Source organism: Babylonia areolata, chromosome 1 (assembly GCF_041734735.1).
Source record: "Babylonia areolata isolate BAREFJ2019XMU chromosome 1, ASM4173473v1, whole genome shotgun sequence".
In the NCBI taxonomy this organism is placed as follows: Eukaryota; Metazoa; Mollusca; class Gastropoda; order Neogastropoda; family Buccinidae; genus Babylonia; species Babylonia areolata.
Genome location: NC_134876.1, coordinates 44,932,316 through 44,946,782, shown reverse-complemented (window position 1 = coordinate 44,946,782; position 14,467 = coordinate 44,932,316). Strand labels below are relative to the sequence as shown.

Sequence of the window (14,467 nt, the reverse complement as noted above, 5' to 3'; positions counted from 1 at the left end):
TCTTTTCTCTCCACTAAACAATGCCCGTCGGCCAGTGTTGAAACAACTCTAACATCTCCAAAATACTGCAGCAACCCACATTATGCATTGTCTCCATCACCAGCAAAAAAACAACAACAACAAAAGACAAAAAAGAAAAAAAGAGAGAAAAGAACAAACCAAAATGATGCACCAACCCACTGTTTGCATTCTTTAAAAAAAAAAGAAAGTTTTTACCACCTTCCCAAAGCTAGCCACTGAGCGTTAGCCTGCTGAGGTCAGTCAGCTACCGAAGATGTCAACTCATCAATCATCTACAACAACAGCTACTACTACTACAACTACTACTACTGCTACAAGCGTGCTGTCCAGTGCCCTGGCTTGACTGACTTCACTCCACAGGTCGTTCACGTCAATGTCGTGACTTCGTTTCCATTTTCTCCACCTTCAGCTGGACACGACAAACCTGGGTGACACAAAGGCAAGACAAGAATTAGTGGCCAGGCTGTAATACAGTCTTCTTCCTTCTGCTCTCGGTTCTTGTGACAAGTGGCCTGACACGGCGAATCCACGCAGGTATTACCTTTGCTTTCCAAACCTGTACATTGCTAGATTTTCTTGTGTGTGTGTGTGTGTGTGTGTGTGTGTGTGTGTGTGTGTGTGTGTGTGTGTGTGTGTGTGTGTGTCCAAACGATCTGATTAATTTTCAAACTTGAAATATAAAACTACTTTTAAAATTGTCTTTCAGAAGAAAAAAAAATCGTGTCGTATGTAGGTGTTCATCTAGTATAATATTACTATGTCATCCGCACAATATGCGTTGAGTATGACTTGTATTGCTTCTTCGACCGTTGATCACACAATTCTACATGCATACACAGACAGACAGACAGACAGACAGACACACACACACACACACACACACACACACACACACACACACACACGCTTCCTCTCACCATCCACATCCAACCTTGTAAATGCACGTGATTTTCTTGTTTTGTTTTGTTTTGTTTGTTTGTTGTTGTTGTTTTGTTTTGCGAGATCACAGAGTACATCGTCAACCCTTCCCGATCACATCAGTCTAAAGCTAGTTCTCTCCGGACTGCCCACACTCATTGTTCAAAACCGTTGCACCAGGTCACCGCCACAAGCCAGGTTTTTTTTCACCCCTCATTGTTTGGGAAGAGGAGGAAAACCTGCGCTTGCTGTGATTATCTATCGTAGGTTTTGGATCATCCAGGGTGTGGAGGATGTGTATCTACATGTCTGGGCAGCCTGGTCTGCTCCTTGACAGGGCGCCGAGCTGGCATTTACAGAACTAATGAGTTCAGGGGCGGCGCCATGGACGAATAGGTTGAGCATTAGAACTTCTGACCGCGCGGACCAGCGATCGGGGTCCGAGGTCCCGTTTCAACATGGTTTTGTGTTCATGGAGAGAGCGCTTACCTCAGTCCAGTTTTGCTCACTCCACCAAGGTCTGAATGGGGGGCCTTACTTCGGTTGGGGGTATATTGAAACGGCGGAAAGAGGAGAATGGACCCCGCCCTCCTGTGCCGACTCAGCTGCCTCAGGAGCCAGTTGCATTGCTCGGACGGAAGAGCCTAGTATGGTCGTAACCCGCTACTAACTGTGTGTAGTATGGAACTGACCAATGGCGTAGTTCGGTCAAACGTAGGCATTTAGTCGCGTGTAACTGTCAAAAAAGTTACAACCAAGCAATGCAATTGGCACCTGGACACGGTGGATATGAATTCATTGTCTCAATGGTCGTACAAACCTAACCTTTGTGAACATAATAATTAACATTTTTGCTGTCAAATCTAAATGTGCTGGTGATGTTAGTTTCGTTTTAGATAGCCCCCACCCCCTCCTCATCCACAACCCCCCTCTCCCTCACACACTTTCCTGGCATGCTTTTTCCCATACATACGTGTGCATACTTATGAATTCAAGTGAAAATGAATATGGTGTCAGGACTGATTCCTTCAAACAACACCACAACCCTCACCGAGCCGACCAAAGCCTTAAACAAGTTGGTCTTGACGCAACTCGATCATGACTGGTGTCACTTGTTAATTTGTTCTGTTATTTTTGGTGCAGGTGGGACAGGTTCTTCTTCTTACGGAAGCCAGTGAAGTTTTGAGTCTATAAGGGGAAGTATTTAGCATTCGCTTAGCCTGCCTGTCTGTCTGTCCGTCTGTCTGTTCATAATAAACTACATTGCGCGCCCACATCACGTCATCAACAAGGAAAGAACCTCAGAACTTTGGGAAGGGGGGTGGGGTATGGGTGTGTGGGGTTCAGTTCTGATCGGTTTTGTTGAAATCTGTCCCTCTGTAATCACCCCCCTCCCTTCCTTGCCGTCCTCTCCTACCGTCCGGTTTCTGTTCAGCGTGGAGAGTGTCTATACTGTGGCTTGCTGTTTGTAGGTTCGTGATTTGGTGGGAAAAGCGGGTCGGAGGGTCATGTTCCCACAGGTATCTATTTTTAACTTTTCATTCTATTTCTGCCGACTTTCTGTTGAACTGTATATCAAAATGGCAAATGAAACTGAGATCGAGTTTTAACCCACTCAGTACGGCCAGTCCTCTCTTCTCCTCTACACAGACCCTTCAGATGTCCAGTGGGTGTCTGAATGACCCAACCTTTAGCTTCCGTCGTCAGAATTGTAGTATTCTTTGTCAACATTCACCTCTTCAGTATAAGAGCCTTCCGCTTGCAATATTTTGATGATGGTAATTGGGGTGAAACGCTGTTAACGTCGTCTTTTTCGCCGTTCGTATGGAGAGAGTTAAACACGTTCGATAGTTTATGATGAAGATGATGGTGATATTTGTTATCATCACCATCATCATAATCATAATCACCATCATCATCATCTTTCTTCAGTCTTATCATTATCATTGATAATGTGCTCTACCTCCTTAGCACAGAGGCCCAGAGCGTTTCCGAAAAAGACAGACAGGAAGCTGGTTGTGTGATTCACTGGAGTGTCAGTGTGCTGACAGTAACGTACTATGGCACAGTAGAGTCCTGATTGCTGAGGCATAGTTGTTGTCATCTTTATGCGGGTGTTTTTGATACATTTTTTTCCCCAGTCGTTCGGATGAGTGGTGAATTTGGATGAGAAAACTAAGAGCCTTTTTAGGCGACAAAATTGACTGCATAAGTAATACATAGAAAAAGAAGAAACAGACGAAACACACACACACACACACACACACACACACACACACACACACACACACACATGAAAGAAAAAGAGAGGAAAAGAAGCGAACAAAACTGAATGAAAAGTATATAACGACATAGGAATATAAAACTCTGAAATGATGTCTTGAAAATAATTAAATAAATGAATAAATACATAAATAAATAAATAGAAGAATGACTAGATAAATAAATAAATAAATGAATGAATAATAATAATGATATCATCAGAATAATATAACAGAAAAAGTCAACCCATCCTTAAACGTATCCATTGATTTAAGAGATATTACACTGTCAGGAAAGACCTGGACGACATTTCTACTGAACAGTTAAACCATCGCTCCCAGATGACCGGCTCAGTCTCCGTTTTGCAAGACCAGTGAGGCTTGCTTCCTTGCTTGGCTAACTGATCATTTAACTGACTGATGAAGTGGAAGTTTAATATGTCTCGTTCTATTGAACAGGGAAAAAGAGCAATAATTTCGAACGGTCCTTGCGAATGCGAGCAACGTTCACTAAACGACGTCATATCCGAGTAGACATACAAGGATTGTGGGGTAGGTAGGTCCCTGATTGAAAGCATTCGTGGACAAAAAAAAAATCGATGATACAGGACAGTTAACAAATTGCGTTTATGGACTGTTCCTTTCCCTTCTGCCCGAGGAGAGAGAGAGAGAGAGAGAGAGAGAGAGAGAGAGAGAGACTGACAGAGAGAGTGACAGTGGCAGGCTGAGAGTGACAGAGAGAAAGAGTGAGAGAGATTGAGAGAGAGAGGGGGGGGGGGGGAGAGAAGGTTGAGAGTGACAGAGGGGGTAAGAGAATGAGAGAGAGAGAGGGAGTGATAGTATGAGGCTGACAGTGACAGAGGGAAAGAGAATGAGAGAGAGAGAGAGAGAGAGAGAGAGACTGACAGAGAGAGAGAGAGAGACTGACAGAGAGAGTGACAGTGGGAGGCTGAGAGTGACAGAGAGGAAAAGAGAATGAGAGAGAAAGAAAGAGAGGCTGAGAGTGACAGAGAGGGAAAGAGAGAGAGTGTCACAGAGAGAGAGAGAGAGTGTGTGATGATGGGAGGCTGAGAGTGACAGAGAGGAAAAGAGAATGAGAGAGAAAGAAAGAGAGGCTGAGAGTGACAGAGAGGGAAAGAGAGAGAGTGTCACAGAGAGAGAGAGAGAGAGAGAGAGAGAGTGATGATGGGAGGCTGAGAGTGACAGAGAGGGAAAGAGAATGAGACAGACAGACAGAGTGACTGACAGAGTGATATGGAGAAACTGAGAGTGACAGAAAGAGAGAGAGAGAGAGGGAGGGAGAGAGAGAGAGAGAGAGAGAGAGAGGGGGGAGAGAGAGTGATTGACAGAGAGAGAGAACGAGAGAGAGAGAGAGTGATTGACAGAGAGAGAGAGAGAGAGAGAGAGAGAGAGAGAGAGAGATGGGATTTGGAAGGTGGGTGTGGTTTCTGTGGAGACGAACGTTCTTGAGCAATATTGGTAAAGGAAAAATGTCTACAAACCACACACACACACACACACACACACACACACACACACACACACACACACACACACACAAGTTAACCTTCACGAAAAGGATTGTAAAGGGAGAAAGCGTTTAAAAAAACCCAAAAAACATTCAATAGCAAAAACACAGAACAGTGGAAAAGTGAATGGTTATTGGAAAGGTCGAACGAGAAAAAGAGAAAGCAAATGAAAGAACTGGGGAACCACTTAAATCATTCCTGAAAAAGATAGGCATCGATTGAAACGGAATTCCTTCTGTTCCATTCAACTGCACTGTTAACTATACTAAAAATAAAAATAAAAAAGAGAAAAAGAAAAGAAAAAAGAAACGAAAAGAAAAACAAAGCAAAAACAAAAACAAAAAAAAAAACAACCCCCCAAGCCCCCCCCCCCCCCCCCCCCAAAGAAAAAAAAGAAGAAAAAAAAGAAAAAAACAAAACCAAAACAAAACAAAAACAACAACAACAAAAAACCCAACAACAACAACAACAACAACAACAACACTGATTTTTTTTTTTAATAACATTTTCATTGCTCGGTCGACTTTGGAAAACGAAGATGAATTACTTGACGTACACTCGATTGAAATAAGACAGAAAAGATAGAAAGAAGAAGAAGAGAAAGAAGAAGGAGGAGGAGTAGGAGAAGAAGAAGAAGAAGGACGCTAATAAAACAACAAGAGCAAAATGAAATTATGGTCGATATGAATAAGAAATATTTTTTTAAAGAAAGGAAAGAACAGAAAAGAAAAGAAAGAAAGAAAGGAAAGAACAGAAAAGAAAGAAAGGAAGGAACAGAAAAGAAAAGAAAGAAAGAAAGAAAGAAAGAAAGGAAAGAACAGAAAAGAAAAGAAAGAAAGGAAAGAACAGAAAAGAAAGAAAGGAAGGAACAGAAAAGAAAAGAAAGAAAGAAAGAAAGAAAGGAAAGAACAGAAAAGAAAAGAAAGAAAGAAAGAAAGGAAAGAACAGAAAAGAACAGAAAGAAAGAAAGGAAAGACCAGAAAAGAAAAGAAAGAAAGGAAAGAACAGAAACGAAAAAGAAAGAAAGAAAGGAAAGACCAGAAAAGAAAAGAAAGGAAAGAACATAAAAGAAAAGAAAAGAAAGAAAGGAAAGAACAGAAAAGAAAGAAAGGAAAGAACAGAAAAGAAAAGAAAGAAAGAAAGGAAAGAACATAAAAGAAAGGAAGAAAGGAAAGAACAGAAAAGAAAGAAAAGAAAGAACAGAAAAGAAAAGAAAGAAAGGAAAGAACATAAAAGAAAAGAAAGAAAGGAAAGAACAGAAAAGAAAAGAAAGAAAGAAAGAAAGAAAGAAAGGAAAGAACAGAAAAGAAAAGAAAGGAAAGAGAAGAAAAGAAAAGAAAAGAAAGAAAGAAAGAAAAGAAAGACCAGAAAAGAGCAGAAAGAAAGAAAGAAAGGAAAGAACAGAAAAGAAAGGAAAGAAAGAAAGGAAAGAACAGAAAAGAAAAGAAAGAAAGGAAAGAACAGAAAAGAAAAGAAAGAAAGAAAGAAGAGAAAAGAAAAGAAAGAAAGAAAGAAAGAAGAGCAGAGAAGAAAAGAAAGGAAAGAACAGAGAAGAAAAGAAAGGAAAGAACAGAGAAGAAAAGAAAAGAAAAGAAAAGAAAGAAAGAAAGAAAGAAAGGAAAGACCAGAAAAGAAAGAAAGAAAGGAAAGAACAGAAAAGAAAGAAAGAAAGGAAAGAACAGAAAAGACAAGAAAGAAAGGAAAGAACAGAAAAGAAAAGAAAGAAAGAAAGAAAGGAAAGAACAGAAAAGAAAAGAAAGAAAGAAAGAAAGAAAGGAAAGACCAGAAAAGAAAGAAAGAAAGAAAGAAGAGCAGAGAAAAAGCATCCTGTAAAACTCTCCAGTTAAGAACACAATGTATAGAACTAGAATCCCGGCGAGCACGGACAGTGCTAACATTAATGTCCCTCTTTGGTGACCATGCCCCCAATCTGCATTTATATGAACCGAGATCTTACACCCGTCACTCCATCTGTCCGCAGTGGACTCTCCCAACCCACAGGGAGTACAGGTTAGCAGGAATTTGGACTCTTCCTCCTTCAGGGGCGACAGCATGACTGTTGTGTATTCTGAGAGACTGTTTGAAGATATTTGGCTGTGTGTATGTCGTGCTGTTTAGTGATAGCTTGCGTATTTATTGCTAGTTCAAAAGATCTTGATGTGCATTATCATCAAGATGCTGCTCTTGGGTCACTGATGATGAATTGTATCAATGTTGCTGAGCATTGGCAGAGACACGCAACCAGTACTCAAGATAAACTCGGAATCAGTTGAAGATTCTCTATCTTTCACATACTCGCAGTCACGCACGCGCAGAGAGGCATTCACGCAACATTGCCCCCCCCGCCCCTCCTCCTCCCACACTCACACACACACTCACATGCACACACTCATACATTATCAACTAATCGTCTACAATTACTCAAACTGAATAGACCGAAGGACACAAACACGCGCGCGCGTTCACACACACACACACACACACACACACACACACTCACACACACGCACGCACACACACACATTTTCAGCCACTCACAGAGGCCGGGCAGAGTGCCTCAGTTTCCTTTCCAGTGTGTTTTTTCCCTTCCGCTCATGTAATACTACTTAAGAAAAGACGTGCAACCACACACACACACACACAGACGCACACACACGGCACACACACACACACACACACACACACACAGACACAGACACACAAACACACACACACACACACAAAGTCAAAAGACTGACGCAACAAGGAAAGCTTTTGAGCACTGTTGGCAAGGCGGACGTTCGAACTTCCTGCATAACAAATAACGGAGATTAACCATGCACTGAGTCGATCACTTCTTGTCGTAACTACACTGAACATTTCCCCCAGTCGGTTTTTCCCGATAGGTTGCCGAAGAAAGCTTGTCTGTACTGCAGAAGAATGGAAGAAACACACGAACTCGAACAGGACCTCGACTGAAAAGTTTATTCAGAATAGGCATTGGCTTCAAGTATAAAAACAACAACAACAACAACAACAACCTCACATGAATTTGCAGACTGGTTCATTGAGACAGTACTTCAGTGATGACAGAAAGACATAATGAAAGAACATTGTAAACAAGTGGCTGATTCAGACAGATATAATGAAGGAACATTGTAAAAACTTGAAGTAGTTATTTCAGCTGAGCTTAACAGTGCGCCCGTTGATTGTTTGTCAGTGTAAGTTCATACACACTTTTTTCGCTATTAATTTTATACATTTGAAGAAGGATTTGAAAAAAAACTGGTAAAGAGGAAAATGATATTATTATCTTGAAAGAAGATGATGGTGAGTCACAGAAGAAGAATCCAAAGAAAAAGATGAAGTTGTAAAAGTGGCAGAAAAAAGGAATTAGCAATAGTCGGTAAGAGAAGAATGAAAACCAGTAGTAGTAGCAGTCGTGGTAGTAGTGGTGGGAAGACTAAGTAGTAGTAGAGTAATAGAAGGAGGTATAGACGAAGCAGTATCAGTACAATCGGGTAGTAGTAATAGTAAAAGGTGGCAGAGGAGAAAAAGGAGGCAGACGAAGTAGTAGTTGTAGTAGTAAAAGTAGTAGAAACCGATACAGTTAATGTTTTTCGTCAAACGACTAGCTCCCCAGTTAAGGCGAAAAACGACAACAACGCAATACACACACACACACACACACACACACACACACACACACACACACAAGTGAAAACAACTATCAAGAAGTCAATCCACTTGACACCGCTCCAAAGACTCACACATATCACGCCGCCATATACCGTACACGCATACCAGCTGCCTCCACCGTCGTCAGTGAAGCTATTGGCAGTGCCGTCTGCTTTCGATCACATTCATGCATGTATGCCAACTATTTGCTGTTTTTTGGAACGATGCGAACTGAGCAGATTGCCCAGATTGTGACAGGATGAGAAGTCTGTGTGCTACACTGGGCCACCACACACATCACTGAGATGAAACGATTGAAGAAGTGAAACCAGGGGGTTCTTTTGAGGTGGAGTCTGGAAATCGATGTGTTTATTATCCAGTTCATGTGTCTCAGCGAGGACCGCGGGATGCAAGATATTAAAAAAAAAATTCATTTTTTGTGCCCCAGATTTTGGAATATCTTATTTTCTATATATCGATGTTGATGAATGATGATGGGGTAAGTAATCAATGAAGATGCTGCTAAAGGGTGTATTTATTTATTTTCTGCTGGATGCAGACTGGCCGACTCAATTCGTCTGCTGGGAGAGATATGGGACTGCACTCTTGAGTGAAAGCCAGAACAAGCAGACGACACACACTCGAAAAATGATCGAGAGCGGAGCGTGTGCTGGATAAGGGTGACTATTTATTTTCACACAGCTGGATAGTCTGCATTGTGTCAACAATGGAGAGTGGTACTTGTTGCTATTGTTGTGGTTTCAAATCTTATTTTCTCACTGAATACTTTGTTTTCAGTTTAGAACGAGGGAGAAAAAAAACAAACCAACTGATCATCGAGGAAGACTGAATTGAAAGAATCGTGTGATATGGTAGGGGAGTTGAAAGTAGGTATATGTGTGTTCATTCAGTGTTTCTTTCTAAACGGGTATTTTTGAGGAAACTGAGAGTAGTTAAAAGAAACTTGTTCAGTCTACAACGTCCAGTGTAAGCCGGGTAACTTTTATAAACCTTTTATATGAAAATGTTTTTTTGTTTTTTCTCTCCCCATTCCATATAAACATATTCGTCAGTGCCTCGTTAAAAGCGCAGATATAACGTTTCGTTAATATCGGCGTGGTTCAGTCTGAAACAAAGTGCTGAAGTTTCCATGACGAAATAACCCCAAACCCTCTTTGTCGGTCTGAAGCGGCGAAAGTGGATACGATGTCTTTAGTGTCTTGTTGCATACATGCAATGTTTCATTACACCATTTTTTGTGACACGCTGGTTCTCCATTAAGTTAATATACGGCTGAGTCAGCATGTGCAGGACTGAATGAGATCTGCCGCGCTTTTTCGCATTGTCAGTGTGACATCTGCGCCAAAAGCCGCATGCATACAACAACATCCAGCGCACGGCGACCCCACTGGTGCGCGGAGAGAGAGAGAGAGAGAGAGAGCAGCGGGTCAGAGGTGAGTGGAAAATTACTGACAAAGTCGGTGGAAAAATCTCATACAGCTGGAGACACCCACACACATACCTACATACATACACGCATGGACAGACAGACAGAAGGGAAACATCGCGCAGACAGGCAGACATGCATTGCATGCAGAGCAGAAGAAAACGAGTGATATTGTTCACACATGGCGACTGGCAGCACGAGGAGCGCGGACTCCATGCGGCACGGGAAAGTCCGACAGCGGCAGACTGCATGCAGCACGCTGAGTAATCGCCGCTTCCCAGGATTGTGATAGATTGCATTCACTGCAGACTGCACTGCCTGTGGCAGCAAAGGGGGCAGCAGGACTCACCCACAGGAGAGTGACTCCCTACAACTTCAGTCTGTTTCTCGGCTGCAACAGTCAACAGTTCTTGTGTCGGGCTGCTGAAAAAACAAAACAAAACAGAAAAGAAAAAAAAAAAAAAAAAAAACGCGCGTGGCTTGAACAATAGCGTCCTCTCTGACCCGACGCCGACACACGCCGCTTGTGTGTGTGTGTGTTCCTCTGCTTTGTGTGTGCGTGCGTGTGTGTGTGTGTTCCGCCTGTGCCACCACCTCCAACCCGCTCGTTTTAAAGAACATCTCGCGCCAATCTCCTGGCAGTGTGGCGCTGGTCTGCGCATTTTGTGTGTCGCCTTGTTCCCGGTTAGATAAAAGGGATCCTTCGTGCAGTGTTAATGATGTGTTTGTATGAAATCTTGGGCACGAGGGCTGCAGTGTAAGCGGTGTGTTCACAGACAGGATAACGAACGTGGCATGCTCAGACGGACGACAGCACAGGGCAGAAAGCATGGTGGGCTGATTTCACGTGGCGGATTTTGTTGTACAACCATTACCAGCACAGCCTCATGTTTCCCCAGTTGTGTCGAACTGTGCTCACAGCCCATGCTTTGCTGGCCAAGCGGAAACAACTGAAGGTGAGTCGTCACGGCCTGTTTCCTTCATGCTCTTAGAAGTGTTGTGTACTGACGCGGAGGATGGTTGATACACATGTGTGTGATTGTTACCAGTATGGATTTTTGTGGCAGCGGGGAGCTGATGCAATATAGGCTGCACGGCAGCGTGTGGTTTCCCCAATGACTGGCAGTGGCTGGCATCGGTGGTGAGAATTGTTGCTTGGGTGGTTGTTTCATAATTTATTTACATTTAATCGCCCTGTGACCCATGTTTTATGCGTTTTCTTCTTCGAAATAAGTCGGAATTGTCAAGCTATTTTGCCACAGTGATGCTGGTTGTGTTGTTAGCAGTCACTAACGATGGCCGGATTCTGGTTTCGTTTTAATTACCGAAAAAATGAACAGAATTATCGGTTGTCTGGATGAGGGTAACGCAGGATTAGGTTTATGGTTGAGGGTTTGCCGAACGTTCCAGTTCGGGAGTGGATTAGGACTGGCAGTAAGGGATGAGGATGGGGTGTAGTGGCAGACCAATTACGCTCTGTTGTACTTAATTAACATTCTCACATCTCACTGTGGTCGTCACTGTCTTTGCCTTCTTATAAATGCAACGACTTCCGGAATAAAAACAAGACAAGTTCAAAATAATTTAGGTTATTAGCAGTACAACACAGGCTACCCCCCCTCTCCTCCCGCCCACACACACCTCCAGTGACCTAATCATCTTGCTGCACCAACTCCCCCCTCCCTCACCCCCCACCCCCCGCAAAGAGAGAGAGAGAGAGAGAGAGAGAGAGAGAGAGAGACTTTGTGACCATACTATTTTAAAGAGCGGTGATAAAGGTATTACCCATAAAAACAGGGTACTGACATCCATCACACTCCGCACCCCTCATCCCCGCCCATCCCCTCAAAGCGATTTAAAACTAAGCTTTCGGCTTTTCAACCACAGAAAATAATAACCCAAGGCAAACAACCACTTCGAGCCCAACTCCATGTAACGGCTTTCCAGAAATCGTATTTCCTTCAGAAACCCCAGAATGATGATGAGGAGGTGGAATATATTATCATGATGATTTTGCTAACTGATTCCATCATCGATTGTTTGTCACTTACTTTGCACCGTCCCTCCTGTCCGTCATTGGATCGGCAGAGGGGACATGTATGGTGATGGTCAGTGAAGAGTGGCTTCCCCCCGTTTGACGGATGACTCATGAAAAGCCAGGCAGACTGGCCGGAATCGTTTGAATATTAACATGACGCCACTGGCACTGTCTGCATGCCTACCCTTTCTCTGGGTCTTTCTTTTGTCTGTTTCTCTTTGTCTGTGCCTCTGTCCTTGTCGCTCCAGCTGTTTTTATTTCCCCTCTGCCTGTCTGTCTGTCTCCCTCCCTCTTTCTCCATACCCTCCACCCGGCCTGCTCCTTCTCTGTCCCTCTCTCTCTCCCTCTCTCTCTCTCTCCCTCTCTCTCTCTCGCTCGCTTGCTCTCTCTCTCTCCATCCCGATGTCTCGTTCTCTCTCGGTAAATCAAGTGTGTGTTTTGTTTTTTTCTGCTTTTCTTACACTGGTTCCTGTCTCAGAATCAGTGCTTGATGTGTATATGTGTGTCAGTATGTGTGTGTCAGTATACGCGCGCGTGTGCGCATGTGTGCGTGTGTGTGCGTGCGAGTATGTGTGCCGGCGTGCGTGTGTATGTGTGAGTGAGTGCAAGAGTGTGAACGTGCGCGCGCGCGAGTGTGTTTATGGCAGTCATGACAAATGTAAAGTATCTACATTAATTCAACACAATAAAGTATAATTACGAACAGTGTGTTATGAATTGCTCAGGACTTTACCGACAAGGCGGGGAGGGAGGAAGGCTTGCACACAGACGTCAGGTGAGAAGCTCACTGCAGGGAGACTGCGGTCAGTTTGAATTGGACAGATTATTACTATCATTATCATTATTATTATCTTCAACAACGTAACAGTTCTTATATTTCCTCACATACATATCTACGCGAGTAAGTGCGCGCACCATAGACCACACTTCCATAAAAACACACATACACGTACGCATGTTTGCACGCGCATGAGTATTAAACGCTCTTGTCGTTTTGAATACGCGTTTTTGGCAGGTTTTGTCTTTCTTGTATTACATATGTTTCTGTGCTTACGTGCGTGCATGTGTGAATGCCAGCGTGCTCGCGTGTGTGTTTACTCTTTCTTCTTGTCTCTTTTTTTTTCCTCTCTTTCCCGTCCGGATTCCTCCCTCCCCTTCCCCCCTCTTTCTCTCACTGAAATGTTTAATGTCATTTAAACATTTCAGTGTCCCTGAGTCTCCCCTCTCTTTCTCTCACTCCCTCCCTCTCCTCTCCTCTCCTCTCTCTCCCTCTCTCTCACCCCTCTCCCCCTTTCTTGCTGTGTGCAAAGCAGAAATTTGTTTCCTTGTCCTGTTCTCACTCGGTCGTCGATTCAACTTGTTTACCAGTGACCGATGAAAACTACCCGAGTGTGGCAGGGAAAGAAAGAACGAGCCGGGACACGAACAGCGAATGTAACCCTTTTGAGAGTCCGCGCCTCCTTTCCCAATCCTCTTTGTGTGTGCGTACGTGCGTGTCGAGTGTGGTGTGGTGTGGTTAGTGTGTTGAAAAGAGGGAGCAGGAGGAGAGGGAGAGAGGTGTCATATGAAACGGTTGAAATGCAACACAGCGGAGTTGCGTAATAGCTATAATTCGACCTCTGAACCGAAACTTCGTGAATTCATTTCAGTCACTTGAACGTGCTTTCATATGCAAAAGCTGCTGGACTTCCGCCCAATGCCATTCCGTCCGCCTTCCTGTCTTGTGGTCGTTTGTCTCTGAGTCTACCTGTCGGCCAGCACGTGTTGTCGACTCTATCCCCGAGTCTACTCTTCTGCCGGCATATCTGTCTGCCTGTCTGTCAGAACTTGACGATGACAAATTCATATTATGTTCTCCAGTTAGTTACTTCCGTTCATTATTGAATATCGCAGCCAGATAAAAGGACTTTTTGTTTTGTTTGTAATCGTGTCAGCGGGTTGGATGGTTGGTTGGTTTGAATGGCACCAGACGATGTTGTTTGTTTATGATGAAGCCCAGCTGAGAACAGAGGTTGTCTGAGAGCTTTGAAATAACTTCACTGCTGAACCTTGGTGACATGGGACCAGCGTGGCACACATTTTGAGTGCAGTTGCTACCACTAGTACCACTTGTGTGTTCTTTTAAGCGATATCATTTGTTATGAAGAAAAGAAAAAGCACGTGCAACAAAAACAACAGCAGTAAAAATGAATTAATGGATGAATAAATAAATGAATAAACGAACATATTAAAATCCACACCTTTCAATCCCTGACCACTCTCAGCGCTGGGTTCATAACGACGACAAAGTGAGCCAGGCAGCAGTGAGTTGAGAGCAAGGTGGTGAGCCGCGATTATCGATTTGACAGGCAAGGGGAGGGAGGGAGACAGACAGAGGGAGGGGCTGGGGAACAAAACGCGTGGGTGGAGGAATGAGTCGGGTGGGTGGTGAGACGGGGTTGTGTGGGGGGTGGGGGGGACAGGAAGGGATGGGGGAGAGGGTTATAGGAGGAGGTTGCTTGGCGTGAGTCACTAGGCCTCCATGTCAGTGTGTGTGTGTGTGTGTGTGTGTGTGTGTGTGTGTTATTTCACTTTCTCTTGGAATCGAAAGAAGGGG

General features: G+C 43.7%; 1 protein-coding gene across 3 annotated transcripts in view; it reads left to right on the top strand.

Annotated features, from left to right (window-relative positions):
- The first annotated feature begins 9,044 nt into the window (after positions 1-9,044).
- LOC143283359 (G protein-activated inward rectifier potassium channel 3-like) overlaps positions 9,045-14,467 on the top strand; it is a 147,158-nt gene continuing 141,735 nt past the window's right edge. For 2 of the 3 annotated variants that reach the window (XM_076589577.1, XM_076589566.1), the window contains exon 1: positions 9,046-10,789. The gene's annotated coding sequence lies outside the window, so the exon portion shown is untranslated. Of the gene's footprint in view, positions 10,790-14,467 lie in introns of all 3 variants that reach the window. The other variant, XR_013055394.1, reaches the window with a different exon arrangement.